General features: G+C 35.9%; 1 long non-coding RNA gene across 2 annotated transcripts in view; it reads right to left on the reverse strand.

Annotated features, from left to right (window-relative positions):
* Positions 1-12,591: 12,591 nt before the first annotated feature.
* Positions 12,592-24,713, reverse strand: part of LOC123588057 — an 87,674-nt gene continuing 75,552 nt past the window's right edge. The window contains exons 6-7 of one of the 2 annotated variants that reach the window (XR_006707670.1): positions 19,840-19,880; positions 12,592-12,633 (exon numbers count right to left, since the gene is read on the reverse strand). This is a non-coding gene — a long non-coding RNA (uncharacterized LOC123588057). Of the gene's footprint in view, positions 12,634-17,853; positions 18,579-19,839; positions 19,881-24,713 lie in introns of those variants that run through there. The other variant, XR_006707671.1, reaches the window with a different exon arrangement.

Below are 24,713 nucleotides of genomic sequence, written 5' to 3' on the forward strand. Positions count from 1 at the left end.
ATAAATGCTTTCTGTCAAAATGGTAATTTTGTGTTCTCTTAGTGAAAACTGCTTTGAAAAAAAATGAATTTAATTTTACTTCTTTGGAACATGCGAGCAGATTATTTCTGCATTTCTCCCACTTGGTATTCCCCACCAGTCCTTTCTGATGTCTTAACTGTGTTTTTTCACAATTTCTTTTTTTAGACATACTTCCTTATAAATCTGTTACCCATGACTCTCCATTACTGGGTTAAGTATTTGTTTTAATCTTCTACACTAATGGAGCGCCAACCATTTTTAGTAAGTTGTTAGTAATGTGTTTTTACAAATTATAAGAATGCTATACATTTTTGTTAGCTACAGCAAACAATTATCTATAATTTATTAATTTTATTAATATTGTTCATGTAGCTAAATTTATAAGAAGCCCCCATGAGATAGTAATATCATTTTTTCATTTGCAGTACTCTTAGACAAATTACGTTTTCTGTCTGTAATATTAGCAGATCAAACAGAATTGAAAAAAAAAAACAGAATTGATATCTAGCTTGCAATAATACATGAAATAAAATGGAGGAAATTAGAAGAAATTTTGAACCAGAGTAAGAGAAGAATCATATATCTTTGGGGTTCTGTCACTTTCTTTTTGGTAACTCTGAAAGTTCAGAGAGATATAAAGCTAGGAGGGATATTTAAAAATACGAGACAGTGATTCTCTTCTCTCTCATTAAGTATAAATAATACATAATCAGTTACACATTTGCATGGATGGGGATAATTGAAAGTATGTGTAGTAAAGAATTTCTGACTGTAACCAAATTAACAAAATCTATTAGTAGGCCCTATGATATGAATTTAGCTTATTACAGAGTAAACTCTTTCTTTCTCTCTTTCTTTCTTTCTTTCTTTCTTTCTTTCTTTCTTTCTTTCTTTCTTTCTTTCATGTTTATTTTTGAGAGAGAGATAGAGAGATAATGAGCAGGGGAGGGGGGAAGAAAGAGGAAGACACAGAATCCGAAGCAGGCTCCAGGCTCTGAGCTGTCAGCACAGAGCCTGAGGTGGGGCTCGAACTCACCAACTGTGAGATTGTGACCTGAGCCGAAGTGGGATGCTTAACCAACTGAGCCACCCAGGTGCCCCCAGAGTAAACTGTTTCTGATAACACTCATTAGGTTGAGAGTTTTTAGACAATATATGAAACTATGTTTTCATTAATCCTGACTTAATAAATACATTTTACCTAACGTTCAGTCTTCATTTTGGAAAAATTACCATGTTCATTATCATTTATAATTCGGATTCCTTGTTAAACTTTGTATTTTGAGGTAACTGTAGATTTACATCCACTTTCAGGAAATAAGACAGAGAGATTTCACATATCCTTTACCCAGTTGCCCTGGATGGTAATATCTTGCAAAACTTTAGCATAATATTACAACCAATTCTGACATTGATACAGTCAGGATACACATGCCCATCACTATGGTGATCCTTGTTGTTGCCCTTTTATAGCCACAACTACCTCCTAGACTCAACTCCTGGCAATTACTAATCTGTTCGCTACTTCTATTAATGTGTTATATCCAAAATGCTAAATAAATGGAATTTTACAAGGTGACATACATTCTGGCTTTTTTTTTCACTCAGCATAATTTTTTGGAGATGTATCTAGGTTGTTGCATTAACATAAGTTTTCATTTTTCTGGGATAAATGCCCAGGAGTGTAATCCCTGGCTCATATGATAGCTGCATGTCTAATTTTTAAGCAAACTGCCAAACTGGTTTTTAGAGTGACTGTACCATTTTTCATCACCGCAAGTAATGTATGAGTGATACACATCTCTGCACTCTCAACAGCATTTGATGTTGTCAGTGGTGTTTATTTTAACCATTCTGATAGGTGTGTGGTCATAGCTCAGTGTCATTCAATTTGCATTCCTCTAATGGCTAACGATGTCAAACATCTTTTCGTGTATTTCTTTGCCATCTGCATACCTTCTTCAGTGAAACATCTCTTTTCATGTCCTTTGTCCTTTATCTACCTGGATTATTATTATTTTTTTAATGTGGTGTTTTGAAAATACTTTGTCTATTCTAGATTCTAGTCCTATGTTGGATATGTGGTTTGCAGATATTTTCTCCGGCTCCGTAACTTGTCTTGTTATCCTCTTGAGAGCGTCTTTTGTGGAACAAAAGGTTTTAGTTTTGATGAAGTGCAATTTATCAAATTTTCCTTTAAAGGATCATACTTTGAGGGTCAAATCTGAGAATTCTTTGCCTTCACCTAGATCTCAGTGTTTTTCCCCTACAACCCCGCGAAAAGTTTTATAGCTTTATGAGTTAAATTTTGAATTAGTTTTGTCAGAGGTAAAGTGTTTTGTGTGATTTATTTATTTATTTATTTATTTATTTATATTTGTCTAAAGAAGCCCAAATGTCTCAATACCATTTGTTGAAAAGGCTTTCATTCCTCCATTGAATTAATTTTGCACTTTTATTAAAAATAAATTGGGCATATTTTTGCATCTTAATTCTGAGTTGTCTATTCTGTTCTACTGATCTGTGTCTGTTTCTCACCAATACTACACAGTTTTGAATACTTTAGCTATATGATGAGTTTTGAAATTAGGTATAATTCTCCCTTTATTGTTCTTTTTCAAAATTGTTCTAGCCATCCTAGTTCATTTACCTTTCCACATATATTTCAGAATAATCTTATTTATATCTTCCAAAAATATTGCTTGGATTTTGGTAAGAATTTTGTGAAATGTATATAGCAATTCATGGAGAATTGGCATCTTTACTGTGTTGAGTTAAGCTTCTGACTCTTGACTTGGTCTCAAGACATGATCTCACAGTTTGTGGTTTGAGCCCCACATCTGGCTCTGTGCTGGCAGTTCAAAGACTGGTTGGGATTCTCCCTCTCTGCCTGTCTCTGATTTATGCTCTGTCTCTCTCTCAAAATAAATAAATAAACTTCAAAACAAAACAAAACATAGTGTATCTTTCCATTTACTTAGGCCACCTTTCATTCACTTCATCAACATTTTATAGTTTTTTTAAATTTTTTAAATGTTTTTTTATTTTTGAGAGAGAGACAGAGACAGAGAGCACCAGTGGGGAGGGGCAGAGAGAGAGGGAGACAGAATCTGAAGCAACTTCCAGGCTCTGAGCTGTCAGCACAGAGCCCAACGCTGGCTCAAACTCACGAGCTCTGAGATCATGATGGAGCCGAAGTCGGATGTTTAACTGAATGAGCCACCCAGGAGCCCCTATAGTTTTTAGCATAAAATTCCTGTATGTGTTTTGTTAGATTTACATTTATTTCTGGGTTTTTTTGGAGATTATAAATGGCATTGTATTTTAATTTTGGTGTTCTTATATTCATTGCTAACATATAGATAATATAGTTGATTTCTATATTGATTTTGTATCTTGTGACATTGCTGAATACGATGCCTAGGGATATTAGTTCTAGGGATATGTTTCATTAGATTTCTTCAAAATTCCTGCACACACAATCATGTCATATGCAAATATGAATAATTTTTAAAATTCATATGTCTTTTGTTTAGTTTTATTGCATTTGCAAAATCTTCCATTACTATGTTGCATAAGATTAGTGAAAGTAGACATTTCATTAGTGAAAGTAGTATTCCTGTGCTTAGGGGGAAAGCATTCAGTGTTGCTTCTTTAAACATTTGGTAGCATTCTCCGGTGAAACCATCCAGAGAAAAGTCTGGAGACTTTTTTTCTGGAGTTTTTAATTTATGAATTCGATTTCTCAATTAAAAAAAAATTAACATTTATTTATTACTGAGAGACAGAGACAGATAGAGCATGAGCATGGGATGGGCAGAGACAGGGGAGACACAGAATCCGAAGCGGCTCCAGGCTCCGAGCTCTCAACACAGAGCCCGATGCGGGGCCTGAACTCAAACCGTGAGATCATGACCTGAGCTGAAGTCGGATGCTTCACCTACTGAGCCACTCAGGTGCCCCAATTTCTCAATTTTTTAAATGTTTTTATTTTTATTTTTGAGAGAGAGAGAGAGAGAGAGACAGAGTGCAAACAGGGAGGGGGAGGGGGGGGAGCCGAGAGGGAGACACAGAATCCAAAGAAGGCTCCAGGCTGTGAGCTGTTGGCATAGACACTGATGCGGGGCTGAATGCCCGGACCATGAGATCATGACCTGAGCTGAAGTCAGACGCTCAACTGACTGAGCCACCCAGGCGCCCCTATGAATTCAATTTCTATACTAGCTGTGGATCTATTCAAATCATCTATTTTCTGTAGGGTGAGTTTTGGTTGTGCTTTCAAGGAAATGACCCATTTCATCCACGTTGTCCAATTTATACATGTAGAATTGTTCACAGTATTGCCTCATTTCCCTTTTGAGGTCCGCAGAGACTATTGTGATATGCCTTGTTTCCTGATGTTAGTAGTTGTTTGTTATCTTCCTCTGAGATCTTTTTGATTTTTGGTATGACAAGTGATTTTTTTATTAAAACCTAGATATTTTTGGTAATGTATAATTAGCCTCTTCATTTTATTTAAACATTTTATTTGGTATTCTCTGTATTCTTGCAGAGAAGGCCAGGACGAGAGTGCCACCTTATTACATCCAGGTTGGGTACAATGCAAGTTCCCCATTGATAATTGTTGACACTAGGGATGGGAAGGTTCTCCCTCCTGGTACTGGAGGGAGGCAAGAGTTCTGGCTTCCCACAGGGCTACTGCTACATTATCCATGTTGACAGGTATGGAGTCCCCTAATACTGCTCCCCACATGGCCTCCATTGACACCATTAGGGGTGCAGCCTCATTACCACTGACCAGTGGTGAATGTTCTGATTCTCCACTGACTCTTAGAAAACATCACATACAAGGAAATGAAACAATCATGGGATACAAACCACCTATCAAAAAGAATCATGGAATTCAATGACCTGTCAAAAAGAAAGCAGTAAGATAACAACACTGTTTTCAAAATAAAATCATAATGGAGGATTCAAGTGCACACTACACAAAGCTCATCAGATTTGAAGATAAATTAAGGAAATTTAGAGCAGAGACAAAATGGATATAAATTAAACAAACAAACAAACAAACAAATAAAAACAGATCCGAGGGGCACAGTGAGAGATGGCTATGCATTAAATATGATTTCTAGGGGGAGCTGGAGGGCTGAAGGGGTAGTCAGAGTATATGGGAAAGAAGCAATAATCAATAAATAATGGTAATCAAAATTTTAAGTTTAAAGAGTTTAACGAAAACTTGAAATTTTGGACTTTAAAATTGTATTTCACAAAGAACAAAAGGAAAACAATTTTAAGAATCCATAAAAGTTATGAATTTTAAAATTCACAAAGTATACATTAAGAGACATAAAATGTAAGAACATGTAAAAAAAAGAAGGGAATTATAATCTACTACTTATAGACAATATACTTTTCTACTTAGAAACTCAAAAAGAATTAGTTCCAAAAATACTTCAATTGGTAAGCAAGCTAAAAGGCCAATCTCAAAATCCATAGAACATTATGTATTATTCATATAATAATGATAACAAAGATAAAAATCATGTGGTTCTTACTGAGTCCAGAATGTTTGAAGTACTTTATAAGGACTGTCATACAGCAACATTATGAGTTAGTTATTATTATTATTATTATTCTCACTTTATAGCTGAAAAATTGAGGCATAGAGAAAGAAAATAACTTCTTCATGGTCACACAGCTGGTAAGTGGTACATAAATAGTACATAAAATTTCTTTCCCTATAAACAAGATTAAAATCCACTAGGATTTTGACTCATATTAATATGAAAATATATTTTATTGGGAAGATGGTATTAATCACAGAAACTGAGAATAGAGAAGAGGAATAGGAACTTGCCGGGATATGTGGGTCTTGGCCCCAGGAGACGGTCTTCAGATGCCTCCAGTTTTGCCCCATGAGTCTTTCTTCACAGCATCTGTGAGGAAGAGTCGATTGCTCCAGCTTGGCCCTGTGCCTGCTGCTGGGCTGGTGGTTGCGAGAGGAAGTAGGGTAGAAGTCAGTTGATTAAAAGCTACACTACAAACATGCAGAGTTAGATGAGCAGAGTCCTGCAAGGAGAAAGGGTGTAAGAAGACAAAAAGTATGTATACATTTGAGACCTGGTCTTTTGGGGGAGATGGCTAGTTGGGCTAGGCACCAGCAGGAGTGTATATCTGTTACGACAATAATGAAGGGATTGATTTCCTGCTGAAACCTGAACATAATATCTGCTTTAAAGATTACATGAGGGCACATTGAAGAGTCTTATGTTTGTAACTTTCTATCTAGGATTCATTTTAAGTGGCTTTTACTCTTTCTATCTTGAATCAAATCAAACAGATGACCCTGAATAGAAGTAAACTCCAGAGAATTTGAGGGATCCAAATATTGTTTTTCACTCAGTCAAACAAGGGAATTTTGAAAGTACACTTCTTATAGTACCATCAGTCATGGCGCAGAAGTTTAAAAGTCATGGAAAGAACTGAATGCATAGTTAAATTATTGTCAGATTACTGTCATCTGTTTTAATAGTGTTGGGATGCCTTTTGTTGGAGCTACTTTGATATTTACAGTGCCTTTAAAAAAAACCTTGAATTTAAAGATAAACTTCTGAAATAAATGATTTTTTGTGTAAACTAGGATTTCTCAATCTTGGCACTATTGATATTTTGCAATAGATAATTCTTTGCTATGTCTGTGGAGTCTGTCTTGTGCATTATAGGAATATACCAGAATTTCTAGCCTCTACTCATTAAATGCCAGGAGTACTGTTCCAGCTGAGATAATCACAGATGCTTCCAGACATTGTCAAATGTGTCCTTGGGAGCAAATAGTCCCTGGTTGAGAACTACTATTATAGGCAAAAAGAGAGAGAGAGAGAGAGAGAATTCTGGGAGCACCTGTTTGGCTCAGTTGGTAGAGCATGGCACTCTTCATCTCCGGGTTATAGGTTCGAGCCCTATGCTGGGGGTTGAGATTACATAAAAATAAATCTTAAAATAAAAAAGAAAGGGAGGCACCTGGGTGGCTCAGTTGGTTAAGTGTCTGACTTTGGCTCAGGTCATGATGTCTCAGTTCATGGGTTTGAGCCCCACATCGGGCTCTGTGCTGACAGCTCAGAGCCTGGAGCCTGCATCGGATTCTGTGTCTCCTTCTCTCTCTCTCTCTCTCTCCCTCCCTGGATCACTGTCTGTCTGTCTGTCTCTCTCTCTCTCAAAAATAAATAAATGTTAAAAAAATATAAAAAAAAAAGGAAAGGAAGAAATTCTGGACAATGCAATTAACAGAAGACCTTAACTGTATATGGTAGAATATTGCCAGAGAAGGCTGAAAGGACAAAGTCCTACTGTTCTCAAAAGTGCTAACCTTAATGTTTTGTTTGTTTTTTTTAATTTTTTTTAATGTTTATTTATTTTTGAGAGAGACAGAGACAGAATGTGAGTGGGTTAGGGGCAGAGAGAGAGGGAGACACAGAAGCAGAAGCAGTCTCCAGGCTCTGAGCTGTCAGCACAGAGCCCGATGCGGGGCTCGAACTCACAAACTGTGAGATCGTGACCTGAGCCGAAGTCGGACGCTCAACCGACTGAGCCACCCAGGCGCCCCGAACCTTAATGTTTTGTAGGAACTTGGCATCACACTTTTTGATTTGAAAATCATCCCAGGAAGTTACTCTAAATGTGGATGCACAGTTAGAATAATCTGAGGGACTTAAAAAAATATACTGACACTTAGGCCACAATCTAGAAAAATTGTATTTGAAATTCTGGTGGTGGAACCAGAGATTTTTATTTTGGAGAAGGTCCCTCAAGAAATTTTAATATACAGCAATATAATATGCACTAATCTAAAGCAACTGTCCTTTAAAGTCCACCAGGACCAAGCCCAGGAATTTAGCACACTTGGATTTTTGCCCGATTATTCACAAGGGTCAAGGAATTGTAGCACATACAGAAGGTGCAAGGACAGAGTGTCTCAGGACACTGCTCCAGTGATTTAAAGTACTAAGAATCTGGTTGATCATTAAACTGCATAAAGGCAAGATACAATTAGCTAAGGTATTCTCTGATAAACTAGTCATCAAAATGCCAATATAATTTTATATGGGCCCAGGCATTGCACCAGTTTACTAGAAAGCTAGATATTACAATTTTACCATCATATAAGACATCCTTGGGCAAGTTTCAATTCTGTTGGTATACAGTTCTACACAAAGGACAGTGTAAGTTCTACCAGGACAGTATACTGTTCTGGATTTAACAGCAGGCCTGATTCTATGTCCATCTATATTTAGCCTATGGATCTAACACCACCATATGTTTGGAATCACTTCTGATCATAGGAGGATTTAAAATAAACAATCAGGAGAACATATGAACTTTTGGCCAAAGGGACTTAAAATTTTTCAAAAATACTGCAACTGGATATTCTGGGTCAAGTTCCCCAGAAGTAGAGTTTTCCGCGTGATTCTTGTTCCAGTGACCTTTTAGGGGCTACTTTCAGAAGACAAGGAGTGAGGAAAACAGGGCATTGCAGAGAAAAAAGACAACAAGCAAGACTGTGGTCTTAGGTGGAGACTTGCTTCAGCTTTATCCTAGAAGGGATACTCTGGGGACCAAATTATAGGGCAGATAAAGGCTCACCTTGAGGCAAGGGGAATCAATTTGTTGATTCCCTTTCAGTCAATCAATGGCTCATTTGTGGGGGGAGAAAAGTCTCCTGAGATTGTGTTTGGCTGAGTGCAATTCTCTGGAGAGGCATCTGGTTTGTTGTCAGCCACATGCACAGTAGCTAGGGGACCAGTGAACCCACTTACCAAGGGGATCTGGGCAGACTACCAGCAGCATTCACTGGTGTGTGCACCGTAATTACTTCTTTTGATGTTTTCTGATGCAGTATCCTATTTTAAACCTAATTGAATCAGGGAATTAAGACTGGCAATATAACATTAGGTTGTCTGTATTTTTTCATTACCTGAGCTATTTATAATCGAAGCTTCCCTATCATTTTCGGGGAGAATTTTTAGATATAGCCAATGAATGCTGGTGGTAATCAGCTCACTAAAATAACACCTCCTTGTTCCAAAATAAGAGGTAAATTTTATATGGCTGATTCCTCCTCTTTTTACTGAGAAACAAAAATCCAAAAATGAATATTTCATAGAGCTTGTGTATGCATTTATTCAACAAATATTTATAGAGTACCCTGTATATACTTTATAATGTGATATAATTTGGGGGTATAGAAGTATGGAAAATAGATACTTTCTGGAGACAGTTCTCTTGGAGCTTTCATTATAATTAAGAGAAAAAGGCAATAAACAAATCAAAAGACAATACTTTATTTACCCAAAGACATAAAAACATTAATTGAAAAAAATATATACACCCCTAGTTTATTGAAACATTGTTTATAAAATCCAAGAAATAAAAACAATATAAGTGTCCAGCAATAGACCAAAGGATACAAAAGATGTGGTGTGGAATATTATGTAGTCATAAAAAAGGATGAGATGGTACCATTTGTGATAATATGAATCGACCTAGAAAGTATTATGCTAAGTGAAATAAATCAGACTGAGAAAGACAAATAACACATGATTTCAATCATGTGTGGAATCTAAAAAAAAAAAAACAAGTGAATAAACAAAGAAACAAAAAAAGCATAATCAGACCTATAAATACAGAGAACAGACTGATGGTTGCCAGAGGAGAGAGAGGTGGAAGGATAGGCAAAATGGGTGCAGGGGAGATAGAGACACAGACTTCTAGTTATGGAATGAATAAGTCATGGGAATAAAAGGCATAGCATTGGCAATATAGTCGATAATACTCTAACAGTGTTGTATGGTGACAGATGGTAGCTACACTTTTAATGAGCATACCGTAATGTATGGAGAAGTCAAATCACCATGTTTTACACCTGAAATTAATGTAATATTGCATATCAACTATATTCAAATAAGAAAATTTTTTTAAAAAGATAATACTTTTTAGGTGGCAATAAGTGCTATAGGGAAAAATAAAATAGGTAAAAAAGGATGGATACTGGTGGAGATGGGACTGAACTAATGCTATTTTAGATGCTAAGGAAGGCTTTCTGTTAAGTTAACAACTATAGAGAGCTGAATGAAGGGAGTAAGCTCTGCAGATACAACATTGCCTGGCCTAGAAGTGTCCTGTTAAAAATACCTAACACAAGGGGCACCTGGGTGGCTCAGTTGATTAATCATCTGATCGCAGCTCAGGTCATCATCTCACAGCTCTTGAGTTTGAGCCCCGCGTCAGGCTCTGTGCTGACAGCTCAGCTTTGGATTCTGTGTCTCCCTCTCTCTCTGCCCCTCCCCCACTGGTGCTCTGTCTGTCTCTCTCTCTCTCTCTCAAAAATAAGTAAGCATTAAAAAAATTAAAAAAATACATAACACAAAATGCCTCAATAAATTCAATGGTGGTTTCCCATCAACAAAAGTTAAGGCATGGACAACTATTTTGGTAAACATGGTAAAACAGCAGTAGTTGTCTGTCACATCTGGTCACTAATAAGATGTGTCTGAGCTGTACCGAAGGCGTGGGGACATCAACATAGATATGGTGGTTATTTGAAAAACAAATATATTCACAATCTTTTGTAAGAAACCACCAACAGTATGCAGTAAAGTCTAGTGCATGCTTAATAAAATAAACCCCCTTTATTTAATTATAAATTTACAGATTGAGTTTGATTAGAATTTAGTGTTTATAAAACAACTTTTTTTTGGTTAAAGGTTTGGGAGCATAAAAGAGGCTGTTGATTCTAAAAAGCCTCACTTAGAAGGACATTACAGGTTTGACCTTAGGGAAACAGAAAACAACATGACTACATTTTATGATTATCAAAGGGATGAAGGAGGAAGTCAAATGAAACTGTTCATAGTATCTCATAAAATGAGTAACGCTTTGAATTAAACTGTGGGCAGTGAACTGAATATCAATTTAATTTATTAGTTATGTAGGAACTAAAATTTTAATGATTTATAGCACTTTTCCACTTACTGCCTTATAGACTCTTAAAGCTCCTAGAGCATCCTGATGGGGAAAAAAAAGATTTTGGAACCTACTTAAACAAATTTTCAATATGGACAGCCTCAACTACTTAGCGAAGCTTTAAGAAACTCAGTCACCTCAAGAGAAGCTAGTTTTGATGCAGAAATCATAGTGCTATTTCTTTCCTTAATCATATCTGCTGATGTCTAAAAATGTGTCACAAGCAGTAGTGTGAGTTGCATATGGCAGTTCTGAAGGATTGTTGGAAACCTTGACTGTTTACCAAAGAGCATAGTTTTGTCTTATTTCGGTAATAATATTAGACTAGCCTAATCATTAATGGAAAGCCAAGCCAAGTTCCTACTGCACTTTCCTTTGTCAAAATTTGAGATCCTTTTATTCCTCACCACCAGATTTCTGAGTGAAATAATGTCCTTGGGAATAAATGGACATATTTAGTTTCTAATAATATCATTTTGTGAGTCAATTATTTAGAGTGTTATGAACAGATGGTTTAATCAGAGAATTGAAGCAAGTAGACTTGCCCTAGTCCTGTATCATTGACAATACGTGGCTTCACAGATCTAATGAGACTCCTTGAATTTTGACTTCTGAACCAGAAATTGTATGCTGCTGAAATGGTTACATGTGAAAAAGCTCAGATTGTGTGTGCTGCTGATAGTATATGGACCTCTCCTCAGGGTTTACTTCAGTAATATCTGTGTTCAAATAGGTTAAAGAGAAATTGTGACATCTGAATTATTTCCAGAGTCTAAAATATTCCCGTAGGCTTGAAGAAACCTCAAAAAGTACTCTTAAACCAGTGGTTCCAGAATAAATATGTTCACATGCAATGTTAAGCATGCCTGTTATAAATAAACATTTTTTAATTATTGCAAAAAGAACTTTAGGACCTTGGTAGGGAACTCCACTTCACGTTCACATCCTCAAGTCAAATACGTGTGTCTTGAAATGAAATTCTTCTCTAAGTCAGACATATTACCGATGGGGATTCTATTCTACTTTATATTAAAAGTGTGAGTCTGGCCAACAGGATTTTTTTTTTGACAATTCTAGTGTGACTTTTTTGATATTAGAAATAAGTAGTTAAAAGGTTAATTCTAAGTAAGGTGTTCACAATCCTTAAATGAAAGTGTTGGTTAGAGAACATGAATTAGAATCCATGATACCTTTTTGATTGGTAAGTATGCTACTTTTTGTATATTTTTATACCAATTAATGAGATTCCTAAAAACAGATTAAAAGATAAAATAGAATGTGCAGACACCGTCAGCACATTTTTTTGAGTCACTAAGACATGGTGAGTTTTCATTTTTCTTTCAAATGCTGAAAATCAGAAGGACTGTGACTCACCTTTAAAGGACAGATGAGTTTTAAAAATTTGTGAGCAGTTTATGGGGTGCCGGCGTGGCTCAGTCAGTTAAGCGTCTGACTTCGGCTCAGGTCATGATGTCACAGTCCGTGAGTTTGAGCCCAGTGACGGGTTCTGTGTTGACAGCTCAGAGCCTGGAGACTGCTTCGGATTCTGTGTCTCTCTCCCCTGCCCCTGCTTGTGCTCAGTCTCTCTTTCTTTCTCAAAAATAAAAAAACATTAAACAAAATTAAATATTTATGAGGAGCTTATATAGAATGAAGGATATGACTCTATAGGCTTTTTCAAATTACACCAATTCAGTCTGAATCTATTCAGGCTTGAACATCTAACTACACAGCCCTTTGTCAGGTGATACTAGTTTTTTATGGGAAGAGAAATCCAAGTTCACTTAACCAGATATTCTGTAAGATATATTTATTAACACTGGGAATAGGGCCTCAGGGAAGTTAAGTTTCGCATCTATATTGAAAGTCAGACGTGTGTGACTAAGATGAGACCAGGAAGCAGGAGGAGGAAGACAAGTGTTTTTGGAGAATAAAGACTCATGTGTCTAATATTCAGAGAGTGTTGTATTTCTAAGTATTTCTAAAAAAAGGTTAATTTTCAGAAACTTTAAGTGAACACATTAAGCCTTTGGCTAATAAACTCTCAGATAGGAAAAGTGTAAAGGAAAGAAATCAGAAATGTGACCAGGAAACATGGCAGGTGCAAGCTGATCGCTTTGACTACATTTTCAAATAATATTCCTTTGTAAAACTTTACATGCTAGCATAAAATTGGAGAAAGGAGTATGTGTAAAACAGGAGAGGAAAAGGTTAAAGGACAATTATATATAATTTTCCCTAACTAACGACTTGGATTCCCCTCCCTAGGCTCTCTTGCCCTGGTTTTTAAAACCTCACTATGCCCCTGATTGAAATGATTTGGTTTGAAAAACAGGGTTGAAGACTAAAAACAGCAAGCTTTAAGTGCAAGCAGATCCTATAGTTTTAAACACACTTGTTCATTATTGTTACTATTGTTTTAACTAAAGACTAACTAAAAACAACAACAACAAAACTAAAGATACAGGGGACAATCCAGGAAAATGTCAGTTGCTCAATATTAGCTCAAGGTTTGGCATTTCCTCCTTCATACTCAGAGTTATGGCTCTTTTCTCCTTCCCCAAATCCTACACTCTGATATTGACCTTCTAGCTCTTCATACTCTACAGTCAGTGAGTAAAGGGGAAAGGGAAGGTCCTGTGGGTTACCTTCCCCCCACCCCCACCCCAAAGACCAAAGATGACCTTCCAGACAAGTGCATACTTTATTTTGGCTAAAGATTTGGCTTCCAATTCTCAGGCGGTATGTCACAGTGGTGAGCTGAATGGGGCCATATATTATTCCCCAAGGACATTTGCGATCGATCCTCTTGCCTAAGGCCCAAAGTAAAAACAAGCAAAGTGTCGCCATTTATTACTTTCGCTAGCATGGTTGGTGTTTTTCAATATGTGATACACAGATCAAAGTTATCTGAATCCCCTAGGATGCAGGCTAAAAGCACACACACTCACTCTGTATCCTTCACTTCCGCCCCATACACATATAATGAGTCGGAGTCTGTGGAGGTGGTTTCTGAAAGTCTGCAGATTCAACAATCCATCGAGGTGATTCAGCACACTGAAGGCTGCTGGTAGCTCTGCTCCAAGAGCCCCTCGTTGTGGTGTTTAAGGTCTTGCCCTCAGGCATGAAGTGACCCAAAGACTTATCAAAGGAAAATGGGAGTATTTGTCTAAATCCACCAGCAGTTAAACTCACCTTACTGAGTTGTCACCTAGTGTTTCTTTGTTGTCTGCATCCTCAGGGGGGAATGGAGAAAATGAGTATCAGGCACCGACCTACTCTAAAATTCAAGGGGATGCACATGCCCTGTGTCTAGATACTTAAAGATGATAAATGAAGCCAATAAGCTGTTAAATAAAATGTTTCACCTCCTTCTTTGGTAAACATTCCTTTAGAATGTCCTGAAAGGTCAGGTCTAGTTCAGAATTTTCAGATTCCTTGAAGTTGTACGTGGGGTACTTTGTGGCACAGACCGAGCTGACGGCAGACACATAACCTCCAGCCCATAGCCCACCCTTTCCATCTCGGTCTGCCCAAAACTATACTTCGAGGGGTCTCGCACATATACCAGTGGATACCACATCCTGAAAATATAAGTGCCATTGTCTCTAACCACACGAAGAGCTACTCCATGGCCACGGCCAGTCTTCGGGCCTCACATTTGTCCTTGGAGGAAAAGGCCCTTGCGGCTTGTGGAAGTGAAATATGGGCTACTTTCCATGGGCTTTCAGAGGTAGTGCAATGGGCTCTTGTAAGCAAGGCCCCTTGGCCTCACACCTTCTCATCCTGTGAGAAAGGGGGTGGCTAGTGGAAGGCCAGACCAGGACTTGATAAAGCATAAACTGCAAGGCAGGGACTCGGAGCTATCTTCTGTGCATGGTTGTTAAAATTTAAATAGTATCTGGTCTAAGTTTCTGACTGATTTATTCATTTATTCAAGTAATTTTTGAGCTGTATAAGTATTAGCTTAAACATTGGGATACATTAGTGAAAAAAACAGACTAAGCCTTTGCTCTTATGGAGCTTATTTTCTAATGGATTCTTGAGTCCCATGTACAAGATACCTAACATCTGCTGTCTGAAGACAGTCTGAACATATCCACTGATAGGCAGTTCAATTTCTTTCATTGTTGGCTACAGTTTTCACCTGACTTTTTTTTTCAATTGGATATGTAGACACCTTCCCAAGATAGTAAAAATTCCAGCTGGGAAACCCTTTGTTGTATATGGAAGAAAACACAATTTCAAGGAGATAATACTTTTTCTAAAGCCAGGAAAAAAATAAATAAAAATGATACTATATTTTGAACTGCTTCTTGATTATGATTCTGCTGTCCCAGTTAATGTGATATGCTAAATTTGTTTTTAATAAAAGGACAAACCAGGAGTTTTTTTTAAGAATTTCTAAACTCATGTAATATTTTAAAAGTTTGTAAACTTAAGTTGGTGGACTCCAGTGATTTGTGAATTGAAAATACTTTAATCGTTGTTTAAAATATACCAAGATATGAGTTATCTATGCAAACAGCAATCACAGTATCCAATTTCATATGAGAAACTGAAGTTAAGATATTTTAAATATGGTAAATAAATCTTCTGGATTAATTGATAACTCTCAAAAAATATCACCAGGCAAACCTGTTGATCCAAAAAAAGCTAAGTTAGTGAGACTTAGTACAGTAAAGGTAAATAGTCCCCCGGGGGTGTCTTCGCAGTGTTTCAGAAATGAGAACTCTGGGGAGGATATGTATCATGGTTAAGGCCTTGGGTTATTTTAGTAATTTTAAGAAGTTTAGGACCTGAGTTGGGTGAGTTTCAGGTGAGTCTTGCAAGATGGAATACTGGTTGGGATTAATAGAGTTTGTGACATAGTAGTTTTGATTGGCAGGCATACAACAAAAGGGTTTTTAAGTGCATACTGATGAGTAAGTTCATTATCATATTGTCCAGGAACAAGTACTTTTCCAGAAGGTGGCTAGGCTATTTTTACCAAATCCCTGAGTTGTTTAGATTGTTTAACACAAAACCAAGAATGTGTGCTTTGTACCAAAACAAATTAGCTTGAAAACAGAAAAGTGTGGTGATTTCAGTTCTTAGTTGAACCTTAATTTTTTTCTTCTAATAAATCACTGTTGTAGAGAAGTTGAAAGTGATTTAGGTAGATTTCATTTAGTAAGAAAGGAAACAACAGCCTAATCCTCTTCTCATTTATATGCAAACATATGCCTACACAGTCAAATAATCCAATTAATCTTCCATTTCTACCAGCCATACTAATATTTCATATTTCTATACACTGTTTTTTAACCAATATTTCTTTTTTTTCCTTGAATGTCTTGACCTCTAGATAAACCTATGAGTGAAGGAATAGCAAATTCAATAATAAAGAGCACAATCTTGAGAACTCTGGGATTTATGATTGATTTTGATTTTCTGCTTTTGACCAGGTCTAATCCTGCCATAAGAATGACTTCCTGTAAGTAAGGAAAATAAAGAATTCAAATTTCTTTGCCTCAGACTCTCAGCTTTAGGAAACTACCCAGAAGCTGCCCTTGAGCTAAAATTGATGTGCCAAGAACACCCTTGCACTTCCTTTATTTGACGCTAAAATAAATCTGCATTAGGTACACAAGAGCAGTTAGGAGAACTGGCTCAGCTCTAGCTGCTTTCGAATTCATGTGGACGCAACTTCCTCTGAGATTCATATCCTTCTGTTACTCTTGGTGAGCAATTATCAGTGTTAGGCTGGCTTGTAACAACTTTAAAAACAAGCATTTAGGAAATTGAATCTGGCATTAATCTATTAAGAATGATAAAACTTTCTGTGTTGCCTGGGTGGCTCAGTCAGTTAAACATGATTTTAACTCTGGTCATGATCTCACAGTTCATGAGTTCAAGTCCCACACCAGCTCCATGCTGTCAGCATGGGATTCTGCTTCTCCCTCTCTCTCTCTGCCCCTCCCCTGCTTGTGCTCCCTCTCTCTCTCAAAATAAATGAATAAGCTTTGAAAAAAGAAAAGAATGATAAAACTTTAAGCTTGATCTTATTTTGTCACTTTATTTTTATAAACTGCAAACTTTAGTTGTATTTTTTTTTTCTTTTTTGCATGTTTTCAGTAGTGTTGCTGCTGCTTGTTTGGTTTTCCTTTTAAGTCCTTTAACCATAAATAGCTTTTAAAAAAATTTTTTTAATTTTTTTTAGTGTTTACACTTGCCTGTTCTAATTTTAATCTGTTCTAATGGTCATGTTAAAAGAATATTGGCATTCATTTCTAAAATGGGACTATGAGTGTGTTGCAATGCAGTGAGAATTACAGTAGGAGTCAGGCAACCTGAGTTCTAGTCCTGGCAATCAAAACAGCTAATTGTATAAGTTTGGGAAAACTCTATGGGACTAAAGTTGTTTATTTGAACAAATGAAGGTGTTGGGCTATATGATTGATAAAATTTTCCATGTCTAAAAGGTTTAATTTAGCTTAATTAAAAAATATACATAGCAAATTAAATTGCATGTGGAAAAGAATGTTAAGAAACTAAACAGGTGAAATCATGATGCTTTTAGTTTATTATTGATTCTAGGATAATGTAATGGATTTATATACAAAATGTGAATGAGAAACCAAACATCAAATTAAAATTAAATTTTTTAAGTTAAATTGAGGACATCAATAGAGATGTGCATATTTGAGAAAACACTTGAAGAAAAAGCTTTAGTTTGTAAAAAATGAATTTAATTCAGCAAATTTAATATACAGAAAAAAAATGTAATGTTCCTAAATAAAACTCTGGCTTTTTTCTTGCCCTTCCGCTACTGGTGAACTGTACCTGAGCTCTGGAAAACAATGATGGTTAAGAGATCTCCCCAAGGTTTTGTTATCCAGAATCACCCTTTTCGTGTTATTGGAAAAAGTTTACCTTAACTACTCATGTGAGTTAGATAAGACCTTCCAGCTATCCTTTCTCATGACCCCTCTAAGATTTGCAGATGACTCCCTTGTGTACCTGTGACAGGTCCCAAACAGACTTTTTCCCCTTTTGCCTGAACCTGCTGACTAAACTAGACATAGACCCTCCTCCTTCCCATTCCTTGTCTCATGAATGATTAGCTGAAATTAGAACTGTTTGTCCCCTGCGAAACTAGCTAGACACAAGGATAAACATTTCCATTTTAGCTAACTGACTGAGACTTTCTTGATTGAAAAGAAAAGCAAACAAAAAACCAAGTGTAGATCACTCTACCTTGAACTTTACTCCTCCCTTTAAAAGTCTAGGGTAAAACTCCACAGTTTAGACACTGGTGTTTGGATGTCTCTATTTCAATAGCCTGAATAAAATCAATCTCCTTACTGATTTGTCTTTGACATTGCCTTCTATTTTCTTCCTTTTCCTCATCTCTTTCTCTTTCTCTTGTCGTTATGGGATATCCATAGATTTTCTCAGGTTTTATTAAAGGTGAGGTTTGAAGCACAAAGAAGACACTTCTCTTGCCTTCCTGAACAGTTAAGAATCATGAGTAGCAGATGTGCATATGTCTTCTAAAATGAGAAAAGAAAAGATTAATTATATACTGCGAAGATAATGCTTCTGAACTGAATAGCATTTTAAGGATCACATAGTACTCAGTTATGATCGAATAATTTAGTTTGGATCCATCATTAAGAAAGTTTGGATTTAAGATTCCTGATTATAGGTCCTTTCGAATAGCTGATGTTCAAAATTGTCAACTTAAATAAAAGTATTTATATGGGTTTGTGTGTGTGTTTAAAACATATTTATTTCTGACTATAATGTCCTGCGGATTAAAAAGACCCCAAATAGTGCAAAGTCAAATAAAAGGAAACACATGTGTGTGTATGTGTGTGTGTGTGTGTGTGTGTGTGTCTGTAATGCATACAATCATACGTAAAGTATTCTAACCATTTTATCAAATTGAGGAAAAAAATCCCATATATTTAAATTATTAATAGGTTTACAGTTTTAATGAAGGTCTTCTAGCTTAAGAATTATTCTATTTTATATTTCTTTAATCTATAAAAGTAACCCAGTAATAAAGAAATGCTTATTCAGTTCCTAGAATTCTTGATTTCTATAAATTTAACTCTCCACATGCTACAACTCTATAGCATCTTTACTTCTACAAGATTTATGGATTAGCAGATCTCAAAAGATTTCATTTGAATTGGTAGCAGAAAGATATAAACATTTCTATACTCTTATTATAAAGACAGCCTGCTCTTTCTCCTTGTGAAGGCACATTACTCTAAGTGATGAGTTTCATGGCACTACACAGCATGCTTTCTTGGATCAACACCAGCTCTTCAATCCCAATGCATCTCAGAGTGTATTTTTGATGAATAAATTACCAAACTAATGAGACACACTAAGAGGTTAAGGATTGATCAAGTACTTAATCTTTTTAATGAAGGGCACAGCATGAAACACATTCCTCCAAATAGATACAATAAACAATCTTCTAAAACCTAATTAGAATAAAAATACAAAGAAAGGTGCAAAGTCTTAGGATTTGTCTACCAGATAATAAGTTAGCATTTTCTGCAATAATGGAAAAGCTTAAAGTCATCAACTTTATTAATATTTGAATCAGGTGAGTGCCAGAAATGCACTGGGATACAATCACGTTTTGTTTTGTATTGTTTTGTTTTGTTTTGTTTTGTTTTGTTTTGTTTTGTTTTGTTTTCTGGGTCAGTCTGGAGATAGAAGTTGTGCTTGGCAAAATTAGTAATGATTTATTAGTAAAATAATAACAATAGAGGTGTACATATACTGAATACTTACAATTCTCCCAGCACTGTCATGTCTTACTTCAGTGAATTCTCCTAAAAATCATGAGATTACAGATGAGAAAACTGAACTCTACGTAACGTAAGTAACTTGCCCAAGATCAATACATGGTAGGTGAGAGAAGCTGATTCCAACCCCACACAGTCCAGAGTCATAAACCATTAAAACAAGACAACCATTAAACTATGTAAAAAAAAATTTTTTGTCCTGGGTGTTTTTCCTGAAGAAATAAGTAAAATCACTTTAAGAATATTCCTTTCCTTAGTAATAAACAATTTGGAATGACAGTGATTTCAGTTTAACCCATATGACATTGTCAATGAAACTTCAAAAACATGGGTCAGCTATACCAATTCTATTTACTCTGGATGTTTGTCATTCTTCAAAGACAGAGATTGTTCCTTATTTGGTTTTGTTTTTTTTAATTTTTTTAAATTTATTTGTTTTTATTACATTCATTTTTTTAAAATTTTATTTATTTTTTGGAGAAAGAGAGACAGAGTACGAACAGGGGAGGGGCAGAGAGAGAGGGAGACACAGAATCTGAAGCAGGCTCCAGGCTCTGAACTGTCAGCACAGAGCCTGATGAGGGCCTCAGACTCATGAGCCATGAGATCATGGCCTGAGCCTAAATTGAACACTTAACTGACTGGACCACCCAGGTGCCCCAAATTTATTTTTTATTAACGTATAATGAACATACATTATATTAGTTTCAGATGTAAAATATAATGATGTGCTATTTGTATATATTGCAAAATGATCACCATAGTAAGTTTAGTTACAATCTGTCAAACATAAATAGTTACAGAATTTTTTTCCTTGTGATGAGAACAATTTTACTCTCTTAGCAACTTTCAAATATGTAATACAGTGCTATTAACTATAGTCACCATGCTGTATATTACATCCCACTGACTTATTTATTTTAAAACTGAAAGTTTGTATCTTTTGACTTCCTTCATCCATTTCAACTACGCTCTACCTCCAGCCTCTGGCAACCATCAATCTGTTCTCTGCATCTATGAACGTGGTTAGATTCCAGATATAAGTGAGATCATATAACATTTATCTTTTTTTTTTTTCTGACTTATTTCACTTAGCATTATGCCTTCAAGGTCCATCCATGTTATGGCAAATGGCAAAATTTCCTTCATTTTTATGGCTGAATAATACTCTATTATACACACACATATCATGTTTTCTTTACCCATTCATTTGTCAAAAAAAAAAAAAACAACACAGGTTATTTCTATGTCTTGGCTATCGTAAATAATGCTGCAATGAGCATTAAGGTGCATATACCTTTTCAAGTTAGTGTTTTTTGTTTTCTTTTTTATTGTTTTTTTTCTTAAAAATATTTTTTTTTTGTTGTTAATTTTGAGAAGGAGAGAGACCGAGTGCAAGCAGGGGAGGGGTAGAGAAAGAGGGAGATCCAGAATCTGAAGCAGGCTCCAGGCGCTGAGCTGTCATCACATAGCCAGACACAGGGCTCAAATTTGGGAACCGTGAGACCATGACCTGGGCCAAAGTCTCATGCTTAACCAACTGAGCCACCCAGGTGCCCCAAGTGTTTTTGTTTTCTTGAGATAAATACTCAGAAGTGGAATGGCTGGATCATATGGTATTTCTATTTTTACTTCCTTGAGGAACCTCCATACTGTTTTCCAAAGTGGTTACACCAATTTATATTCCCATCAAGGGTTTTCTTTTTTCCATATCCTCACCATTATTTGTTATCTCTTGTCTCTTTGATAGTGTCCATTCTGACTGATGTGAGGTGTTAGCTCCTTAGGAGTTTGATTTGCATTTCGTTGATGATTAATGGTGTTGAATATCTTTTTTAAAAGTTTTTATTTATTTATTCACTTAAATAATCTCTACACACAACATGGGGCTTGAACACAAGACTCTGAGATCAAAAGTCACATGCTCCTCTGTGCCAACCAGACACACCAATGATGTTGAATATCTTTTCATATATCTGCTGGCCATCTCTGTTTTCTTTGGAAAAATGTATCTTCAGATCCTCTGCCCAGTTTTTAAATCAGATTGCTTGTTTTTTTTTTTTCTTTTTTGCTAGTGTATTGTATGACCTCTTTATATATTTAAGACATTAACTCCTTATCAGATATGTGATTTGCAAATATTTTCTTCCATTCACTAGGTTGCTTTTTCATTTTATTGGTGGCTTCTTTTGCTGTGCTGAAGTTTTTTTTTAGTTTGATGTATTTCCACTCACTCATTTTTGCTTTTGTTGCCTTTGCTTTTGGTGTCAAATCCAAAAAATCATTGCCAAAACCTAAGTCAAAAAGTTTACTGCTCGTGTTTCCTTCTAGGAGTTTTATGGTTTTAGGTCTCACATTGAAGTTTTTAATCCATTTTGAATTAATTTTTGTGCATGGTGTAAGACAGTCCATTTATATTCTCTTGAATATGGTTGTCCTATTTTCCCTGCACCATTTATTGAAAAGATTATTCTCTCCCCACTGTATATTTTTGGCTTCTTTGTTGTAAATTAATTGGCCACGTATAGTTTATTTTGGGTTCTCTATTCTGTTCCATCAATCTCTGTGTCTGTTTAAAGGACAATGCCATATTGTTTTGATTACTATAGCTTTGCAATATAGTTTGAAATTAAGGAGCATGATGCCTCTAGCTTTGTTCTTCTTTCTCAAGATTGCTTTGGCTATTTGGGGTCATTTGTAGAATAATAGCTTTTTAATATATTTTAGTATGTCTTCATATCTTTTGGGTCCATGAAAATTCCTTCAAAATATGGCTTTGGAGCTTCTACAGAACTTGCTGGACTTTGAGAAGATTTAGCAAGTATTTTGGAAATCTTCTAAGTATATACTTACAGTGTGAATCAGTGAGGCATCTGTGACCTTGTGACCTGGATTTAGTCTTTTGGGTATCAGTTATTTTTGACATAATTTGGAACTTAATCAAATTTTTGAGTTCATAGTTACTTTCATTTGAATTTAAAATTATGCTGTATAACTGTATTGAGAGGCTTAGGGAAATATAAGGAATACATCATTTTTTTTTTCACAAGACATCTTTAAACAATGGCAATAACTCAAGAGATCAAGTGACACATTCAATCAAGAAACCCATCTGGATTAAAAATATATATATACAGCAAAAGAGGTGGCACTTGAGAAGACTAAATCTAAATAAGAGCCTAACATTTGGGTTGGTGATGTACGAACTTACATAATGCTTCGTTTTTCAAGTACAGAGTAATAGATTATTACTTATTGTTAATTGTGCCGTAACACTGTTACATAATATACACCGAAGTCAGATACTCTTATGCTTTAAATTTCACACATCTGCTTGAGTTGAAAACTTAGAGTATATTGCTAACCGGATCTGCTCCAGATATCACCATGGTATTTAACAAGTCACAATTGTGTAATTCAGTTTTCATTCCATAGACTGTGGAATATTTTGTAAATCAATTTAACAAAGGGCTGTGGCCTAATGGTGGGGAGCATCAGGGGTTTTGCTCACTACTGATAAAAAACACATGAGATAGGCCATCCAACAGGTAACAGGCAGAGAAATTAAACTAAACTGGATTTATCCAAAGTTGTACTGATCTCAAATTCAAATTTTAAATGAGCCTTTTTAGGGGCACCTGGGTGGCTCAGCTGGTTAAATGTCCCACATGGGCTCAGGTCACAATTTCACGATTTGTGGGTTCAAGCCCCCATCAGGCTCTGTGCTGACAGCTCAGAACCTGGAGCCTGTTTCAGATTCTGTGTCTCTTTCACTCTCTGCCCTTCCCCCACTCATGCTCTGTCTCTCTCTCACTCAAAAATAAATAAACACTACCAAAAAAAATTGATTAATTAAAATAAATAGATAAACAAATGTGTTTTTTTATAAAAAAATCAGATCTCTATCCAGTGGACTGGTATCTTCCCAATACACCTTAAATCACTGATTAATGTTGAATTTCAATGGTGTGGTTCAAGGAATAAGGGCTGCAGTTTCAAATAGAAGTAACTGTGGTGTGCCCTTGCTGTATTTGTTCTAGCAAGAGGCCACCAGGTGCTTAGAAAGAAATCTACTTTTAGGAGAAAGATGGGCCTAATTTATTATAGTTAAAAATACAATTAAATACATATTTCCAATAGTCTTGAAACAACCATCGCATTGCCTCAGAGAGAAGTATTTGGTTTTCATGTAAAATAATTTGTTTCCATGGAGAATAATAATTCATACTCTTGGATACAAAATCTTATTTAGTGAGTCATTTTCTCTTGTTTGTGACTCTGTGCTTTGGAAGAGTTACATTAGAACTGCTAATCAGTTTATCGCCGTAGAATACTAGAATTCCAGCAATGACTTGTAGTATAAATTTATTTTCAAACTGTGCTCTAAGAAGTACTAGTGATTCAGTGAAGACCATGCCGAGACGGATGGACAAATAGCTGACCTGCCCCCGTCCATACTGGGCGGCCAAAGCAGACGCTCCTTGAACAGAAAGCTAAAATACCAAACCCGAACTCCAAGAAACTTTAAGCCCTCTGAGTTAGAATAGTAAGTAGAGGAACAGTCATGGTATAACCTATATTCATTTCATTATCTTAAAACATTTCTTTCTGGAAGCATATGAGTGTGTTAGACAAGTTATTAGAAGATTTGAGTTAAACATCTGGTTTTGTATTTATCTCGATGTATGAACTTTGAGGGCTAAGCCTCCACATCTGTGAAAAAAGAATGTTGGATCATTCAAATCACCTCTAGCTTTAATATGAAAAATTTTAATAAAGTTAACACCAATGATTACAAACAAGTTGCATTTGTCCTTTGGAGATTAGATTATAACTCAGTTTTCCTTTATTACTAATAAA

This window comes from Leopardus geoffroyi, chromosome D3, assembly GCF_018350155.1.
Source record: "Leopardus geoffroyi isolate Oge1 chromosome D3, O.geoffroyi_Oge1_pat1.0, whole genome shotgun sequence".
Lineage (NCBI taxonomy): Eukaryota > Metazoa > Chordata > Mammalia > Carnivora > Felidae > Leopardus > Leopardus geoffroyi.